Raw genomic sequence first — 7,500 nt, 5'->3', positions numbered from 1 at the left:
ATATAAATATATATATATATATATATATATATATATATAATGTATGTATATATATATATATATATATATATTTATATATATATATATCTGTCTTTCACTCACACACCCTCATTACAACAATTTCATGTTGTTTACATAATAATATCATTCTGCACTATATAATATTTATTTTAAGACTTCCACAATCGTGAAATCTGTTGGCAAGACTAATATAAAAGGAAAACAGAAGCCTTACCAAAATGGGGAAAACTAATAGCGTGGAAATTGATTCCGTGGACAAGACAGAACGAAGCCAGAGTCCAATCAGTACATGATATTCTCGTCACCAAAATAACTCCCGTACGTGCACGACTTTCGTGTCTCCAAATTGCGAGGCAGGAAGGAAGGCCAGACCAGACCAGACCGCCTTTTCTCGTCTTGTCGTGTGACTCGATTAATTTTACTATCGTCTGTCAAAACGACGTTTTTGTTTGTTTGTTTGTTTGTTTGTTTTTATTTTTGTTTTGTTACTTTGTTTGTTTTATTTTTTTAAATTTGTAACCCCGTTGTCTCAGAACGGTATTATAAAATAAAATAAAATAAAATTCCCTTTAATCATCCCCCATGGAGACATTTGTCTTTATAGGGTCTATTCCAAGGGAAGACTAGAATAACCCAGGCGTCAGCCGCAGTGAAGCACCGCAAAGTGAGCTAGGGCGAGGTGACTTGCTCAAGGCCACACGGCGCAGTGGCGGGTGATTGAACTCGGTACCTTTTAGGTACGAAGCAAAGACCGTACCGCTGAGTCATGCTGTCCCTTCTTATGCATACCAGAGTGATATTGATAGCCACCAACCGTCGCCATCGTTAAACGTATAGCCTGACCGCAGCCATCGTTAACAAAACATAGCCTGACACTGACCAAAAAATGACGTCAAAAGACAAGTCTTTGACCACAAAAGAAAACAAATCGTGAGTTGTATTCAATAGTTCAACCAATGTTTCCTTGAACAATAACAAAGAGGTGACTGACGTCAATTTCGTTCTATTTATACTTCTGCCCCGAATTTTTTATTTGTTTAAAATGCTTTCTTACGGTGATGTTTTGAGACGCGAAACGTATAGATAGTTCGAAGATGACGTCGTTCAGGTCTTTGTTATTGTTTTTTGCCATCTGCGTTTATGAGTAATGCTCACTGAACTGTATTAACCTGTCTATAAACGTTCATGGATTCGACAAATGGATGATGCCAAGTCTGCAAAGATAGATCATCATCAAGCCCTACTGCAACCTCCTCGTGGTGTCGAACGGTAACAGGTCAAGCTGGCCAACTGCAGAGGGCGACAAGAATAGGCAATGGCAAACCATTCTTGTAACTTTGCCGAGTTAACTGCATGAATAAGTCCAAAAAGTTAAACGGTGACAGCGTAAAGGGGAGCATGTTTTCACGGAAGACTGCTGCCTCGCTCGGTTGGGAGCGTGATGTTCGTCAGGTCACACCGAACCGTCAGCCAGTTACTAGGCGAAATAAATTTAACAAATGTGACAAAACCAAAATTGGGACATGGAATGTCAGGACCTGTGCCCAAAAAGGAAAACTAAACAACATTCTAAAAGAAATGAAACGGCTCCAAATAAATATTCTTGGCCTGGCAGAGATGAGATGGAAAGAGCAGGGAACCATGTCAAAACAAGAAAACAACACGACATATAAGATCACATGGAGTGGTGGAACCTCTTTCCAAAAAGGAGTAGGGATGATCTTAGACCAAAAATCAACCAAATTTTACAAAGGGCACGTAGCAATCTCAGACAGAGTTTTGCTGGTTAAGCTAAGAGGACCTGTAGTTGACACCAATATTATTCAAGTTTATGCACCAACAGAAGAGGCGACAGATGCAGATATGACAGAGTTTTACCATTCACTAGACAAAGCAAAACGAATGTGTAAATCACAAGAAGTCCTTATGGTAATGGGGGACCTAAATGCTAAGATTGGCAGAGGCAGAGATGGTGACATAATCGGACCACATGGACTCGGAGACAGAAATGAACGAGGAAACATCTGGGCAGATTGGTGTAGAACAAATAAATTAATGATTTCAAACACCTGGTTTCAACAACACCCAAGAAGAACCTGGACATGGCAATCACCAGGGGACAGAGCAAGGAACCAGATAGACTTTATAGCAGTATCATCAAGATTCAGAAATGGCATATTAAATTGCAAAACCTACCCAGGCGCCGATGTAGACAGTGACCATGTCCCAGTTGTTTGTACAGTAAGGATAAAGTTTAAAGCTATTCAGAGAACAGCTGGTAGAATAAAGAGGGATTACAGGTCATGCAAAGACAATGGCATACAAACAAAAATGAGAGAAGAATTTGAAAATGCACTCATGATACAAAGCCAAAGTGAACCTGATAACGAAAAATGTGAAAAACAATTTGATATATTCCAAAAGTGTGTCAAAGCAACTGCAGAAAAGCATTTACCAATAGCTCAAATAAACAGCAAAAAGGAATGGATGACAAATGAAATTCTAAACCTATTTGAAGAAAGACGAAAATGCAACAGAGGGTCTGCAGAATACCAAACATTGAACAACCACATTAAATCCAAATGCATCGAGGCACACGAGAACTATCTAGACTGGAAATGCTGTGAAATCGAAAGAGAATACAAACCCAACCCCCAACAAGCTCACCAAAGAATAAAAGAACTATCAGGGAAAAGGAAAAGCAAAGCAGCAGGAAGTTGTATCCAAAACAAACAAGGGGAACTGCTATTTGAAGAACATCATATAGAAAGCCGATGGGTAGAATACATAGGCGAACTGTACAATGATCCAAATAGAAATGAACCACCACTGAAATTCAAAGAACCATTAAGCGGACCAAACATCACCAAAAGTGAAATTGAACATGCCATGGAACGAATGAGGGATGGTAAAGCAACAGGCCCTGATGAAATATCTGTAGAGGTATTAAAAAGCCTAGGAGATCTAGCAATTGATGAACTTCACATATTATTCAACAATATATACAATACTGGGAAAATTCCAGAAGATCTCTGTAACTCTATTTTCATAGCAATACCAAAGAAAGCAGGTGCAGTCAGATGCGAAAATTTTAGAACTATAAGTTTAATAAGCCACATCAACAAAATACTGTTGCGTATAATTATCAACAGGCTAAGGAATAAGATTAACCCCGAAATCGCAGAAGAACAATATGGATTCCAACCTGACAGAGGGACAAGGAACGCAATATACCTCCTCCGTGTTTTAAGTGAAAGAGCTATACAGGTTCAGACCCCACTATACCTCTGTTTTGTCGACTACAAAAAAGCTTTTGATAGAGTACGCCACGAAGAAATACTAAAACAACTGCACTCCATTGGCGCTGATGAGAAAGACCTCAGACTCATGCAAACATTATACTACACCCAGCAGGCATCTATCAAAATCGGAAACTCTACAGGAAGTTCCATTCCTTTTAAGAAAGGATTCCGTCAAGGGTGTGTTGCCTCACCAGATCTGTTTAATCTATACCAAGAAACAATCATGAGGGGCATAAATAATATGGAGGGAATAAAAGTAGGAGGTCACAACATAAATAATATAAGATACGCAGACGATACGGTACTCATTGCAACATCAGAAATCCAACTTCAAAAGATTGTTGACAATGTGGTAGTAGATAGTGAAGCCAAGGGAATGAAAGTGAATATCACCAAAACGGAATGCATGGTAATACAGAAAAACCCCGAAAACAACAACACCTGCAATATAACGATTCACGGCGAGCAACTTACCAACGTAGAAAGTTTTAAATACCTAGGTTCAATAGTGACAACAGATGGAAGATGTAACCGAGACATACGAGCAAGAATAACTCAAGCCAAACAGGCCTTCATGGACCTGGGAAACATTTTGAAAAACAAACAGATGTCGTTCGGGATTAGATTCCGAGTCTTGAAGTGCTACGTGTGGCCAATCTTGTTCTACGGATGCGAAAGCTGGACTACAAATGCAGAAACACAAAAGAACATTGAAGCTTTTGAAATGTGGTGCTTGAGAAGGATGCAGAGAATATCGTATACTGCACACAAAACGAACGAAGAAGTGCTAAAACAAACATACCAACAAAGGAAACTAATGCCCTTAATAGTGGATCGACAACTTACCTTTTTCGGACACATAGTAAGGAAAGATAAGAATGAATACCTGGCAAGTTGTGGAAAAATACCTGGTAAACGCGCCCGGGGGAGACAAAGAAAAACACTCATAGACCAACTGAAGGGCTTCACCAACCTAACAATCCAAGAGCTGTTTGAAAAAGCAAGAGACAGGGAGGAATGGAGAGAGATAATTCATGCAGTATCCGAAGCCTGGACCAGGCATGGAACCTAGAAGAAGAAGAAACGTTCATGGATACACACAGTTTTGTGTGTTGGTCCGTTATACTTCCGGATGGCAATGTTATGAGCTTCTTAGCCAAGCGCATACTATCTATAGATGATGAGTATCTATGTCGGGTCGTGTCAAGTCGGTAAACATCCTCTCGCTCATAATGTTTATATATAATAATATAATCGAAATTTGGCACGGGTTTTGGCAGCTTACTAAATTCAGTTGGATTGGGTGATTTCTCACTATAGCTAAAATGACGATGACGTCACTCAGGTCTTTGTTATTGTTTTTTGCCATCCACATTTATGAGTAATGCTCACTGAACGGTATTAACCTGACTATAAACATTCATGGATACACACAGTTTTGTGTGTTGGTCCGTTATACTTCCGGATGGCAATGTTATGAGCTTCTTAGCCAAGCGCATACTATCTATATTCTCTGAGACAATAAACTTTGTATGTATCTGTATTTGTACGATTGATATAGATAGTAGGACCCTTGTCTTAGAAGCTCACAATATTGCCGTCCAGAAGTATAACGGACAAACACACAAAACTATGTGTAACCTTGAACATTTATAGTCTGATTAATACAGTTTAGTGAGAATTACTAATAAACGTGGATGGCAAAAAACAATAACAATGACCCAAGTGACGTCAACTTCGATCAATCTATAGCGTACTTAAGTGGTGTGTGTTTGTTTCTAATATAAACACATAACATCAATTCTCAAATAGCATGTTTACCGACTTGACACTGAACACCCACATGTGGAGAGGCCTGGCCCCTTAGTTTCATGTATCCATATTTCATTTTAGTCTCAAATGCTACTGCTACGGTAATAGAGTCACGATCTACCTCGGCCAGGCGGAGTTGTCGTACCAGTAAGGTCGCGGGTTCGAGCACTCCCATCGCCGCTGCGAAGTTTTTATTCTCTGATTATGTCTTCTGGCACTTTCCTTCTCACTTCATGTCTTTTTAATGCTACTGTTAACACGATTTGTGGGATGAGAATGGTAATCGGTAAGAATTTGATCCAGATGTATCGTTCCCGACATATAAATCAATCTAGCGGTACCGAGTACAAAGACAACGGCAATGAACCGTGAAAAGTGCGCAGTGTGAATGTTATCCTAACATTTCTCGATTTATGATTGCCCTCGGTGACCCCGACCCGATCCTAGAGTTCGAACGAACTAACGAACGAACGAACGAACGAACAATTTCTTGACTGTTGAGGCACATCCATCCGTAGTTGATTGACGGACAGGGGTGAAGTTTTATTTAGAGAGAGGCGGGGGCTGCCTAAAGCAGATATTGAAAATACTAATGAAAAGGTGATAATGGAAAGGCCTCGGGTGGGACCAGTACAGACAATGGACGTTTTGGGCACAAACCCTTCGTGAGCACAACAATAAACAAAGGAGCATTCAGAACAAATAGAATAAAATAAAATTTATAATAATAACATTTATTTAACATTATTTTTTTATATTATTGTATTTGTTTCCAACGTCCCTTTGTTTACTGTTGTGCTGACGAAGGGTTTGTACCCGAAACGTCTATTGTCTGTACTGTTCCCATCCAAAGCCTTTCTATTTTCACCTTTTCATTTGTGTTTCATCGAAGGAATGTTTGCTGATTAGACTAAAGATCAGCAATGCTAATAGGGCGATACGCGTACGTACAAGCGGAGCATATGAACTTGCAGTGGAAGGCACGAAACAAAACTATATCCCTCGGATAGTCCGAACCTATAGATAGAACGAAGAAAACGTCACTCACGTTTTTGTTATTGTTTTTTGCCATCCGCGTTTATCAGTACTTCTCACTAAACTGTATATTCCAGACTATAAAAGTTCATGATTACACATAGTTTCCGGATGGCAATGTTGTGAGCTTCTTAGCCAAGCGCATACTATCTATAGACAGGACAAAGGGCGTGGTAATCTTCTCTTCACTGAGATTCTATTATTATTTGGTCACCTTAAGGGACTGAATTTGGTAGCAAATGCATCCACCGTGTTGGACCGTAGCCATCGTTAACTTATAGCCTGACACTGACCAAAAAGTACTTCAAAGGACAAGACTTTGGCCACAAAAGAAAACAAATCGTGAGTTGTATTCAATAGTACAACCAATGAGATCACTTGTTTCCTTGGGCAACACTAACGGCAACTCACTTGGCGCTGGACAAAAGTAAAAGATGACGTCAAAATATAAGTCTTAGTGGGTTCTAGCGTAGCCATCGTTAACATAATATAGCCTGACACTAGAACCCTCTAGGACTTATAGTTTGACGTCATTTTTTAGGTTTGTGCAGCGTCTAGTTAGTGAGTTGTCGTTAGTAGAGCTCAAGGACACAAGTTATTTTTTCGCATCCAAAATATGCAGAGTTCGAATCCCCGCTAGGAATATCTCCTAGGTAAGGAATATTTTTTTTTCTTCTAGGTCTATCTAATTGAAAATCAAACTAAAAGTGATTAATTAAAAAATGAATGCAAGTAGAATAAAGCTGTATTCAGAAAGTTGAGCTGAAATCTGAGTCATCAAGGTAATATATAATGCAGTGTTTTATCCACTTCCCACTTACCCACCCCTTTCTTCCATCTCTCTCATTCCTCCCCCCCCCCCCACTCCCTTCCATCTCTCTCATTCCTCCCCCCACCCCCTTCCCTCTCTCTCACCCCCACCCCCTTCCATCTCCCCCCCCCCCCCCCCCCTCCGTGTTGTTGTTGTTGCTGTTATCTGGTAAGAAGATGGAATCGTTGGTGCGTGACATCATCGACCGTTAATTAACGTCACAACAAAGATATTCCCATGTCTGAGCGTTAATGAGATGATTAACCATCCAGGGAGACAGGGGGGGGGGGGGAGACCTCGATGAGGAAATCGTAAGACTAATGATAAACAGGTGCCGTGGATATTATTATTATTGTGAAATTGACCCCAAGGGACGCTACTCTCCTTATTATGGTCGCCATGGTGGCGCTTTGACATGAAATTAAGAAATATATAATAATAATATGTGACCCACCGTATCAAAGCCGTATTATGTCGGGATCCACTCGGTTAGGGAAATTGAATTCATAGCCACAAATA

This window comes from Berghia stephanieae, chromosome 9 (genome assembly GCF_034508935.2).
Source record: "Berghia stephanieae isolate SIO BIC M18660-M18661 chromosome 9, UCSD_Bste_1.3, whole genome shotgun sequence".
NCBI lineage: Eukaryota > Metazoa > Mollusca > Gastropoda > Nudibranchia > Aeolidiidae > Berghia > Berghia stephanieae.
Note: the sequence above shows the minus strand (reverse complement) of the source record.